Source organism: Neofelis nebulosa, chromosome 10 (genome assembly GCF_028018385.1).
Source record: "Neofelis nebulosa isolate mNeoNeb1 chromosome 10, mNeoNeb1.pri, whole genome shotgun sequence".
Taxonomy (NCBI): domain Eukaryota; kingdom Metazoa; phylum Chordata; class Mammalia; order Carnivora; family Felidae; genus Neofelis; species Neofelis nebulosa.
The window spans coordinates 106,869,751-106,882,978 of NC_080791.1; the positions used below are offsets into that span (position 1 = coordinate 106,869,751).

Sequence of the window (13,228 nt, forward strand, 5' to 3'; positions counted from 1 at the left end):
AGGCAGACTTCCTCCCTCATCTGGGGGACCTTTTTTCTTTAAGGCCTTCAACTGATTGGATGAGCTCCCCCTCTCATCCCTGCCCCCCCACCACCACATTATGGAGGGAAATGTGCTTTACCCAAAGTCTACTGATTTGTACATTAATTATATCTAAAAACCACCTTCACAGAAACATCTAGATTGATGTTTGACCAAACATCTGAACACCACAGCCTAACCAGGTTGACATATAAAGTCAGCCACCACCAGGCCTGAGGACTGCCCTGACCTCTGAAGAATCTGAGACCAGAGCCCCTCCCACAGATGACAATACATCTCGGGGGACAAGTCCTGTTGCGCAGTCTGCGAGATTCAGACCAACTGGTTTTGCTGGGAATGAAACTTTTGAGAAAAGAAGGAAAGGAGTAGTGATTTTAGGTGTTTTTAAATGATCGAGAATTGGAAAGGATTTTTAAATTTTTGCATACTGCCCTTGCCTTTTCCAAATCCCTTTGGCATCTTTTTGAGAGAGAGAGAGAGGGGCAGAGTGTGTGAGTGTGGGAAGGGCAGAGGGAGAAGGAGACACAGAATCCGAAGCAGGCTCCAGACTCTGAGCTGTCAGCACAGAGCCCGATGCCGGTCTCGAACTCACAAACCGTGAGATCATGACCGAAGCCAAAGTTGGACGCTTAACTGACTGAGCCACCCAGGCGCCCTGTGATTCAATAGTTCTATACATTGTTCAGTGCTCATCCATCCGACTTATTTTGCTTTTAGCATAACACACTCTAGCTCCATCTATATCACATAACTTTTTTTTTTAATTTTTTTTTAACATTTATTTATTTTTGAGACAGAGAGAGACAGAGCATGAACGGGGGAGGGGCAGAGAGAGAGGGAGACACAGAATCGGAAGCAGGCTCCAGGCTCCGAGCCATCAGCCCAGAGCCTGACGCGGGGCTCGAACTCACGGACCGCGAGATCGTGACCCGAGCTGAAGTCGGACGCTCAACCGACTGAGCCACCCAGGCGCCCCCATCACATAACTTTTAAAAAAAAATTTTTTTTGATGTTTATTTTTGAGAGAGAGAGACAGAGCATGAGCAGGGGAGGGTCAGAGAGAGGGAGACACAGAATCTGAAGCAGGCTCCAGGCTCTGAGCTGTCAGCACAGAGCCCGACGCGGGGCTTGAACTCACAGACTATGAGATCATGACCTGAGCCAAAGTCAGACACTCAACCAACTGAGCCACCCAGGCGCCCCCATAACTATTTTTAAATAAATGACTAATGTGATGTTATAGCCTAAACCAAAAAATATTCTAATTAATAAAAATTTAAATGGAATAAATAAATCATACTTTTCGATAGAAAACTTGCCTACAAAATCCTGGAATAAAAAATGTTTTGAATAGTAAAGCAAATGGCAGAAATTTAGAGAGAGGTCAATTTGAATAATGCTCACTTAAAACCACTGTTGGGCCAAACTTTAACAACTTATCAGAAAAAAAAAAAACAACAGAAAAATATTCAGCAAAATGATAAAAACGATTAACTTTTATTGGTGGACTTTCCAGTGTGTGATTTTCAAAGTATTCAAAGTTTCAACAAAAAGTACATAAAATTTCAAAATATCGTGTCAAAAATAAAAGAGCAGGGGCACCTGGGTGGCTCAGTCAGTTAAGTGTCTGTTTCTTGGTTTTGGCTCAGGTCATGATCTCACAGTTGGTGAGTTTGAGCCCTGCATCAGGCTCTGTGCTGATGGCCTGGAGCCTGTTTGGGGTTCTGTCTCCCTCTCTCTCTGCCCTCCCCTGCTCTCTCTCTCTCTCTCTCTCTCAAAAATAAATAAATAAATATTTTAAAATTTTAATTAAAAAAGAGTAAATGACAAAATGAACAATTTTCAAAAAAATACACTTTTAATATCTACTAGAAAAGATAACAAATAATTCAATAGAAAATGGGTAAAAGGCAGAACATTAAGTTTTCAAAAGAAAAAAGCCACATGGCTAACAAATTTATGGACAACCATATAAAACCCACTAGAAATTAAAGACATACAAACTAAAATGGAATGTCAACTTTTATTTTCAAAAGATCAAAAATTAAAGTGTGCTCATCGTCAAAGTCGGTGAGAGTGTAGTTAAATAGAAATTCATTATTCAAGAGCAGAATTATAAAATAGTTCATGCTAGAAGGCTGCTAAAAACACAATTTGGCATCATTATCAAGAGATTTGAAATGAGTCTTCACTAATTCAGATGCCATTTATTGAGCATGTAGTGTTGGGCATGTAGTAACTACCATGCATACACAAAGCACTCCACATGCAGAGATGAAATGAAAACATAGGCATGAACAGAGGTAATGGTATATATCTTAGTGCACAGTGCAGGTATAGGCTCATATTTTTATTTTCTATAAGTCAACATAATTTTAATTTAAGCCCCAATTTCTGGGGCGCCTGGGTAGCTCAGTTGGTTAAGTGTCCGACTTCAGCTCAGGTCATGATATCTCAGTTTGTGGGTTCAAGCCCACGTCAGGCTCTGTGCTGGCAGCTTAGAGCCTGGAGCCTGCTTCAGATTCTCTCTCTCTCTCTCTCTCTCTCTGCCCCTCCCCTGCTCATGCTCTCTTTCTCTCTCTCTCTCTCAAAACTAAATAAATATTTAAAAAAAAAATTAAGTCCCAATTTCCTCCAAGTGGGCAGTAAATCACAAACTGGTTAGTTTTGTGGATTATTTTTATAATCCTTCCCTACCAGAACTACCTATATCTCACAGACATGTGCAATACTACAGTGATGGGGTGACAAAAACCTACAGATTATCAGTTCTATGTTCAAAAGACTACCGAATGAATACTGACCCTGTGCCCTTGGCTGCTACCTTGCCATTTACCACTACATGAGGCATTGGCATTGGGGGCTTCCAGTCTCGCTGATTAGCTCCCTAAGCAGCCACTCTGCTATGGGCCTGCTGTTCCCTGGGGTTCTACCAGATGTCAGGACTGGAATCCTTGTGGCCTGCAATGCACAGACCCTCCCCCATTTTTTACCCCTCCCACACACAACTTCTTTCCTCTTCTCTCATCTCTTCCAGAGAACTTCTCATGTTCCCTATGGATCTTAGGTTTTGAAAAGTCAAGCAGTATTACAAGCTCCTTCTGTTTTTCATCAGCAAAATGCCTTTGAAGAGACAAACAACACAAAACAAAACACCCCTACAGATATGATAAACCTTAGGGATGTGGGAAAGACACAAGGGAAATTTCAAAGAAATCATCCATAATAGTATTGGCCAGCCATATCCCTCTTCCTAATGAAATGTTTGAGGCCCTATCATGAGAAGAAATACGGAGAACCTATTGTTCTCTTTGAAGAATTGTGGCCACTCCAGGTTCTGAGGTTTCTGAAGAAAATGCCCCACGGTTCTTCATGGGCATTTTATGTTGCAAACCAGCAGTTGGACTTCACGAGATGATCGGTGGTGCAAAGATTTAAAAAGAGTTAGGTAGGGAGTGACATCATGGAAGATGGGCACCAGGAATCCATCTTTTCATCTGGATGACAAAAGCACTGGTAGAAGCTATCTGGTTAACGATTTAAAAAATATAGAGCCTATTCAAAGCTTGGAGCTTCCAGATGAAGTCTTGGCTTATAAAGTGTTTTTCATTTTAGTCAGTTTCAGGCACTAGCACAGTATTGGCTACTATCCATAAACATCCATCCTTGGGGTACGTAGCTATGTCCACATTCCTTGGAACAAGCTATGGGGGCCAGCGTGGGCAAAAAGGGACTTTGTCCTTCAGACAGTCAGGTGAGCATCATCGGACTCTTGATTTCGACTCAGGTCATGATCCCAGGGTCATGGGATCGAGCCCTAGGTCAGGCTCCATGCTGAACCTGGAGCCTGCTTAAGACTCTCTCTCTCTCTCTCTCTCTCTCTCTCTCTCTATCTCTCTCTCTGCCTCTCTCCCCCACTCATGCTCTGTCTTTCTCTCTCTCTAAAATAATTTAAAAAAGAAATAAAAAGAAAAAAGAAAAAATTATCAACTGAGAATTTTATAGCCAACAAAACTGTCCTTCAAAAATGAAGGTTAAATTAAAATATGCCTACATAAACTTAAAGCTTAGGGAGTTCATTATCACTAGATCTGCCCTGCAAAAAAATACTAAAGGTAGTTTTCAGGTTGAAATAAAAGTACGCTAGACAGTAATTCAAAGTTCCAACTATATGCTGTGTACTCACAATAGTTAAAAGTGAAAAGATGGAAAAAGATATTCCATGTAAATAGTAATCAAAAGGAATCTGGGTTGGCTACATGAGTATCAGACAAAAGACTTGAAATCCAAACGTTTACAAGAGGCTAAAGAGAACATTATATATTAATAAAAGTTTCAATACAACAAAGATATCTAACAATCATAAACATTTACACACCTAAAGACAGACCCTCCAAATGTATGAAGTAAGAAAGACTGCAAGCTAGGAAATATAAGGCACTCATTCCCCCCATGGCAACATTAATAAATTTTTAAACACTACAGACTTAAGAAAATAACTTCATAGGAGCTCTGGAAAACAGTCAAAGGACCACAGCGACCAAATGAAAACCAATCGAGGATAACAGCACATTCAAAAAGGTAGGAAATTTTTACTTACCTTACCCCCACCCTTTCCAGAATCTGCACAGTAATGGCCTGGAGGAAAGCCCAGCTTTCAAAGCCTTCTGTAGAACTGGAAGGAGAAGAGAAAACCTCATTTGGAATGTTCTCACCTGTCTGGAGGCTGCCTGGAGTAGCGGTCTCTGTTTCAACTAACCAGGAGCTCAAGGCAGGAAAAGGAGCATAATTCATCTCGGGCTGAGTAAAGAGACTGAAAATGGTGGACAATGGCTATAAAAGCTGGAGGGACTATAGATGTACAGAAGGCAGAAATTACAGGTGAAGAAATACAACAGACCATCTCAAGTCCCAAAAGGAAGGAACGCCTGGGTAACTCTGTTGGTTAAGTGTCTGACTCTTGACTTCAGCTCAGGTCATGGTCTCACAGTTCATGGGTTCAAGCCCCATGTCAGGCTCTGTGCTTGGGATTCTCTCTCTCTCTCTCTCTCTCTCTGCCCTTCCCCAGCTTGTGTGTGCTCTCGCTCTGTCTCAGAATAATCTTAAAAAATAAATAAAGTCCCAAGGGGAAGCTGTGATGAGACTCTGCAAAATAAAGAAATAAAATCTTCTTTCCCAGGACACCAACACAAGACAGATACTAAAGTGTTCATGGGTCTGCAGGAAAGCAGTGCAAGGTTAGCATGAGTTTTGTTTCTTTGGTTTTGGCTGGAACCATAATAAGTCAGAGAAAGCTACAGTTTTCTCTCTGGACTCATCATGATGATGGAAAGAGATTTAGTAGGTAGAAATGACTGGATTTGGAACTGACTGAGCTTTGAGTGAGGGTAAAGGGAGAGTGAATGGGTATTGTAAAGGCTTTCACTTGGGTAACTGGGTGGGTGAGAGTATCATTTACAGAGACAGACAAGAGGAGGAAGTGACAGTAAGAGGACCAGTGTTTGAAGGAGATAGCAGCAGTGATTCATTTCTCTTCTCTTGTGGTTTTGCTAGCCATTCCTAATGTCTGCTTTGCTGGATACAACTTCTCAAAGCCCTCTTTAAAATCAGAGTCAAATGGTTCATGAGATCAAGCCCCATGTCAGGCTCCAGGCTAACAGCACAGAGCCTGCTTGGGATTCTCTCTCTCCCTCCCTCTCTGTCTGCCTCTCTCCAACTTCTGTATTCATTCTCTCTCTCTTTCAAAATAAATAAATAAGCTTTAAAAAATATATAATAAAATCAGAGTCAAAAGAGTTCACCCTTAGCCCTCTTCTCTTCTCCTTTGACATAACCATCCTTGATGTTCTTGACATTAATAGGGACTTAATGTGCACCTACACCTGCAATGTCGCCAGCCCAGACCCTCTATTTAATGTAGACATATATTTCAAATGCCAACTGGAAAACCCTCCTTAGATATCCCCAGCAAATAATGGAAAGAAAGCATAAATTTGCTCCTCTTATATTCTGATTTTAGAGAATGTCCACTCAGATGCACAAGAAAGACAATTAGGACTCAATCTGATTTCCTATTCCTAAATTCAATATTCAATGATACACAAAAATCTGGCGATAAAAATATATCACCATATAACACTGCCATAAGATATCTCTCAAAATCATTTCTTTACATCCACCCACAATGACACAACTTTAAGACCTTCTTTGCATTTCACACAGACTGTTGCAGTATCTTTCCAACTAGGTCTCCTTGTCCTTGACTCTCCTTGACTTCTTCTTTCCTTTTCCACTCACCTGTCGGTAATTTTTTTTTTATAAAACACAGGAAACTATGGCACTCCTCTTTTTAAAACCTTTTGATAGCCCTTTAGTATCTGTGGCAAAGCCAACTTAATCATTAAGCATGGCAGGCACAGTGCCTGAGGCATATAAACATGTTTAAAAACATTTTTTATTTAAAAAACTGTTTTAATGTTTATTTATTTTTGAGAAAGAGAGGGACAGAGTGTGAGCTGGGGAGTGTGTGTGTGTGGGAGAGAGAGAGAGAGAGAGAGAGAATCCCAAGCAGGTTCCATGCTCATCACAGAACCCAACATGGGGCTCAATCCCACGACCCTGGGATCATGACCTGAGCCAAAATCAAGAGTTGGACACTCAACCAACTGAGCCACCCAGGTGCCCCCTGTTATCCTGGCACAGTTATTCAGTCCCCCCTTACTACCAAAAGTGCCTCAGTTTTGCTTTTATGATCATCCTGCCTAAGGCCTTTCTTTTCAGGTCAAGCAGCTGGAAGTGAGTCAATGAACTAGGCATGAGTTATCACGACATGGGAGGAAACCCGTAAGATAAACCAGCACAATTTTTAGCGTGGGTTCACAAATCCAGTATCAGGAAGAATTAGGAAGACAGCTTATTTAGCAGTCCTGTCCTCATGCCATTCCCTCAACCCAAAGACCAGCTAAAGATCTTCTGAGCTGGGGAAGGAGCGTCTGAGAGGAAGCAACAAGAGACTAGGAGCTCATCAAGAACTGGCCAGCAGGTCCATGATGCACCATCCAAAATGGAGAGAATAAAGTCTCCCACTTAGCAGGAAGTCAAAGGCTTAAGGAGGTACATTCAGGTAGAGAATCTGAAAACAATAATACAACTTACTAAGTCAGCCTCTGTTTTCTTATCACCAGGCATCAGCAATTTAAAATAATGTAAGTGATAAACTCTTCCTACCCAACGAAAAAAAAAAAAAAACTTTGTCGGTCGGAGTTCTAGACAATAGATGTGATTATTGTTAAGTTTTGATAATGTATCTGTAGGCCTTAAGTTAGCACAGTTTTGTTACTTGTCACTTAATAGATACTGTATCCAGGGGCGCCTGGGTGGCTCAGTCGGTTAAGGTCTGACTTCGGCTCAGGTCATGATCTCACGGTCCGTGAGTTCGAGCCCCACATCGGGCTCTGTGCCGGCAGCTCAGAGCCTGGAGCCTGCTTTGGATTCTGTATCTCCCTCTCTCTATGCCCCTCCCCCCCACTCACACTCTGTCTCTCTCAAAAATAAAATAAAACATTAAAAAAAACTTTTAAATAAATATTGTATCTACATGGACATTGATTTGGAGGACTGCCTGCCATATCAGTGGTCCCAGGGATCCGTGGACCCAGCTACATTCATTCCTTCCAAGAAGAAGTTCATGAAGATTTAGAATCCTACCAGCTCCCCTTGGGCACTATCGTGCCTTCCATCCCTGTGGCACGACATATTCCTGCCTTTCCATAGAGGGTTCAAACAAATGATGAAAGCATAGTGATTGGTAAGATAAAGAACTTGAACTTGAATTACTTAAACTATGTCATTTTATGTGGCCACCTGGCGTCTTATCTGTGTTTAAAATTTAAAACAATAAAACGACGCCAACTGTGAGATGTAACACCTTTGTCTGGCAAGTGAACATTTAATTTTGTGTAATGAAATATTTTACTGAACTTGAATAATATTTTCCAAATGGAACTTACATTTTTAAGCCCTTACCTGTTTTAAAACCAATGAATAAATTAAGAAACACAAAATGTTATGTCAGCGGTAGAAGAGGGGTTGCTTCTGCTGAACCTTTTGCTGATGTTTCCATTTTGTTGTGTCCGGGGTTTTTTGGTTTTTTGTTTTTGCTTTTTTTTTTTTTTTTTTTTTTTACTCACTGGACAATTATTTACATAAAATACCATTTCAGGCTGTAAGCAAAGGATCAAAGTTCAAACGGCAAGGCAGGATAAAATCTATTGAGCACATAGTGGCACTTTGTATTAGTTGTTTTTTCTGTTTTAAAATTTTTTTTAAGTTTATTTTTGAGAGAAAGAGAGGGCACAAATCGGAGAGGGACAGAGAGAGGGAGAGAGAGAATTCCAAGCAGACTCCACACTTTGCACAGAGCTGCACATGGGGCTCGATCCCACGACTGTGAGATCATGACCTGAGCTGAAATCAAGAGTGGGACATTTAACCGACTGAGACATCCAGGCGCCCACACCCCATGTATTAGTTGTTTTATGTATTCAAAATTCAATTAAAAATATTTTGTCCCTATGAATGCTAGCTATGATTATTATTTGCTTATTTCATGATTATTACTGACAATAATTTTGCCATATAAATGATGAAGAGCTTAAAATATGTCCTATTCTGGGTGACAACATATATGCTAGGTTCTGCCCCCCCCCCCCCCCAAAATTGGGGAACTGAGGATGGAACGAATTTGTGCAAGACTCCCAACAGGAACTTTTGTCACTGGACAACACTCTCGATGTTCCCCTGCCACAAAGGTAGGGAAGCAGCAAAGTACGGATGGCTAAACGACGGGAAGGGTGTGAATGCAGACCCAAGCCTCCCCTCCCCAGGCGGCGAATAGGCCAAGAGAACAGCTAGAGCTAAGAAACGGATGGCTGGAAGGAGTGTCAGAGTCTTGAGGAGGGTGCCCCCCGGTGGACAGTGGTGTGAACTGCACCTTTTTCCTCCACAAGGTGCAAGGGACAGGGACTTCACCTGAGGCAGATGGAAGCAACAGAGGAGAGGAAATAGGTACGACTCCACCCTCGTCCGTGTCATTCAAGGTATCTATCGTCCAGGAGCAAAAGAAACAGAAGAAAATACTCGGAAATGACTCGCCTTAAACCTGAAATAACTGAGTACCGATGCTGTCAGGCCGACCTGGGACTCTAAACAGACGGAAAGTTGTATTTTTTCGAGGTTGTATTTTCGCAGAGCCTAGTTACTTGGCTTTGAGGGAAATCTCGTCTGCAACTCTTGCATTGGTGTTGCGTAAAATCCAGGGGTGCCTGGGTGGCTCAGTCGGTTGCTTCCGATTCTGTGTCTCGCTCTCTCTCTGCCCCTCCCCTGCTCATGCTCTGTCTCTGTCTCTCAAAGATGAATAAACGTTAAAAAAAAAAAAATCAAAAAAAAAAAAAATCCAAACACCATCCCTACCCCACCCGCACCCCAAAACAGGAATCATTTTGCTATCTGCCAACAGAATCGCATGGACAGCGTCTGTGGAGGGCAGATGACGCTTTGGTTTTCTGTGCTGTGGGCATCCCCTCCAGAGGCTGAACTTCTCAAGGACTCTTTCTATTGTTGACTCTCCAGAAACTATCGTGGCGCCTGGAAACGTGATCACCGTGTGCACTGCTGTGGATTGCCTACACGCGTGATGTGCTGCCCCCTCCCCACTGTCTTCAGGACTGAAGGATGCATTTTCCACCTGCTAGGAGTGTTGACGGCTGACAGCTCCCAACTGAGACCCTCTCTGGGAGGGTCACCCCTTGTCCTTGGCAGCCTGCAGCCACCAGCCAATAAACACAGAGGCCCTCTAGTAAAGGACTGGCCTTCCGTCCTCACTGCAGGACAACCCCGTAAGGGCTATTGCAGCTCCCCAGCTCCCCGGAGGCTGGCTCAGGCCTTTGCCGTGACAGCATCGCGGCTCAATTCTCTCCGCCAAGTTCTGCTTCCTCACCCTCCCCCAGGGAACTTCCTGCCCGAAAACCTCCGTCTCAGAGTCTGCATCCCAGGGAGGCTGATCTGCAACAGTAGGGCATGTTCTGGGACCTACTGGAAAACGAGCAAGGATCCAAGATGGTGAGGTGTCCTGAAGTCATGTGCTGTTTTGTCTGCCCGACTCCTTCACCTCCTGATCCACAATAATCATACGGTTCTGGAGAACCGACCTGTCGTGTTATCTTAAAGCCGTCGTCGGGGCGCCTGGGTGGCTCAGTCGGTTAGGGGTCTGACTTCGGCTGAGGTCCTGATCTCGCGTTCATGAGTTCGAGCCCCAGGTCAGGCTCTGTGCTGACAGCTCAGAGCCTGGAGCCCGCTTCGGATTCTGCATCTCCCTCTCTCTCTCTGCCCCTCCACAGCTCACGCTGTCTCTCTCTCTCAAAAATAAATAAACATTTAAAATAATTTAAATGTATTTAGATTTGGGGGCACCTGGGTGGCTCAACAGTTAAGCGCCTGACTTTGGCTCAGGTCATGATCTCACAGTCCATGAGTTCAAACCCCACATCGGGCTCTGTGCTGACAGCTCAGAGCCTGGAGCCCGCTTCGGATTCTGCGTCTCCCTCTCTCTCTCTGCCCCTCCCCCGCTGTCTCTCTCTCTCTCAAAAATAAATACACATTATAAAAAATGAAAAATAATAGTGACATTCACGGAGTGCTCACGCTGTTCTAGGCACTGTTTTAAATGGGTTAGGACCTTCATCCTCCCCCCCCCCACCATGTTCCATATCACCTTCGTTGCAGGCTCTGTGGCCCCTTAGGCAGCTGCCCCACTCAACCTGCTTTACCCAGTGCCTTACGTGGGTAAATGTTTATAGCAGCAATGTCCCCACTTGGCTAAATAAGGAAATTGAGACCAAGAGCTGCTTTATGATGAACCCAGAGGTAACTAGGGGAAGAGAGTACTTCAGGGCCAAACCATGACAATGTGGGCAGGGACCAAAGACGGCGTCAGCCACGGGGCTCACAGGCAGAGGCAGAGTCTGCATGTGACCCTAAGGCGCGGGGGGGGGGGGGGGGGGGGGGGCATGTAGGAGGTGAGTAGCAGTAGATGCTAGTGGGTAGGATAAGCTTTTGCAGCCGATCTGTGCCACGTTTGGGACGCAAGGTGCTCTGCAGCCTCCAGATGCTGAGAGGTGTATTCGCCCGCACGCGGTATCTACTCACAGAGCGGAAGCAACAAGTTGCGTTCTCTTCCCAGGAGGTGGGGGAAAACGCAGTCCGGGGAGCCACAGAGCATCAGAATTTCTTTGGCACGAATCAGCCTCGCGGGATCGACGTGGCAGAGACCAGCAAGTCGTGGGTGCCCCCGAGCTGGCCCAGACACTGACGCCCGGGAGGAGAGGGCAGCTGCGGGAGCCCAGCCGGGGGCGCTTTTGCCACCCTCTCGGCTCAAGGCGGACAGAGAAGTGTCAGGATGTCGAGCCCTCCTGCGGAAGCGGAGGTCTTCCACGTCTCCCAGGGCAGCCCCGAGGCACCTCCCCCGGAGCCGTGGGACTTCACCGGGCAATAGGAAAACTGCTTATAGGGCGTTGATGCAAGGGGGCTCACACTCAGGACTACTGCTCTGCAAGGCTGGGCTCCGGAAGGGGGGGTGGGGGAGACTCACCAGCCGTGTCCATCAAGAACATACACCCATGACACTCCAAGCCCGAGGACCCTGGCAGATATATAAAGAGAAGTGTGGAAAGATGCATGTATATCGTGACTGATCTGTCATCCTCCAAAGATGGGGAAATAACCCTTTAGAAGCTTCTCGAAGTCTCTTTCTCTAGATATTTCCAGAGCCGCAAATAGACCTGTCTTAGGACTCTCTCAGTTGCAAGGGCTGGAAAACTCAACAATAAGCAGAGTGAGGAATTTACTTGTTTAAGTGACTGTCACATCCTGGAGTAGATGAGTCCAGCTGTAGATGATGTCAGACTTTTTTTTTTTTTAAATGAGACTTAATTGCAGTTTCAATCTCCCCCAGAAATGTCTTTTTTTTTTTTTAACGTTTATTTTAGAGAGAGAGTGAGAGCACAGGAGCAGGGGAGGGGCAGAGAGAGAGGGAGACACAGAATCCGAAGCAGGCTCCAGGCTCTGAGCTGTCAGCACAGAGCCCGACGCGGGACTTGAACTCATGTACCGTGAGTTCACGACCTGAGCCAAAGTCAGACATTTAACCGACTGGGCCACCCAGGAGCCCCAGAACTGCCCCATTTTTATCCCTTTTACGCCATCAGGCAGCTCGATGACATCACGCTTGAGGAGAGGGCTCTGCTGCTAACGTCACGTGAAAGCCACTGTTCTGGAAAATCAGCTGAGGCCACAGTGGCCTCGTCTTTCTGACTCAGAACTTCTCGCTGCCACCCTGGTCACTGCTCGTGGGTTCAGGCAAAGGTGAAGGAAGCCACCTTTCGTCAAGAGGAAAAGACACGGCGGGAGCTGTGGGCTCAGCTGAGTTTTTCAAAAGCCCTTCTTCTGGGGCAGAAGTACCCCAAATGATTCCTTGACAAAGCATCACCCACACTGCTATAAACTCCACTATGCTTTACCTCTGGAGCTGAACTTTAAGCAGTCTGTCTGAAAACAAGTATCCAAACTGATCTTTTAGTTTTAACCTGGCAAACTGAACAATTTGGGTTACCAAAATATTTCTTAAAAAAAACAAAAACACTAATCAAGCCAAAAAAAAAAAAAAAAAGCCCAAACCACTCCTTCTGTGCCAGGAAGCAGCACAGGGTTCATAAATGGTTGCCTTCTCTTCAAAGAGTCTGCTTGGCCAACAATTGGCTTCAATAGCCCTGGGAACAGAAACTTTGAGAGAACAGAGCCTTAGGCGGCCCAAATAGCCTTCTCAGAGTTTGTATAACCATGTATTGGTCTGCTAACGTGACAAAAGAAGTTTCGGTAGGAACAGTGTGGGGGTCAAAATGCTTTACCATCATCAGAATGCAGTGTTCAATTCCCACTGCCCTTATGTTGCGCTGGACCCTGTGTGATTATAAGCATCCAAGTCCTACAGATTCAGACGCCATCCTTCCCTTTAAAATCTTACTTTTTTTTAGGGGCGCCTGGGTGGCTCAGTCAGTTGAGCATCCGACTTCGGCTCAGGTCACGATCTCACGGTTGGTGGGTTCAAGCCCCGCGCCAGACTCTGGGCTGA

The 13,228-nt window shown here is 44.7% G+C and overlaps 1 long non-coding RNA gene across 1 annotated transcript; it reads right to left on the minus strand.

Annotated features, from left to right (window-relative positions):
• Window positions 1–2,051: 2,051 nt before the first annotated feature.
• On the minus strand, window positions 2,052–12,739 carry LOC131488050 (uncharacterized). The gene is made up of 2 exons (XR_009250061.1): window positions 11,248–12,739; window positions 2,052–4,717 (listed from the first exon to the last, which is right to left on the minus strand). It is a non-coding gene; the product is annotated as an uncharacterized LOC131488050 (long non-coding RNA).
• Between the last annotated feature and the right edge of the window lie 489 nt (window positions 12,740–13,228).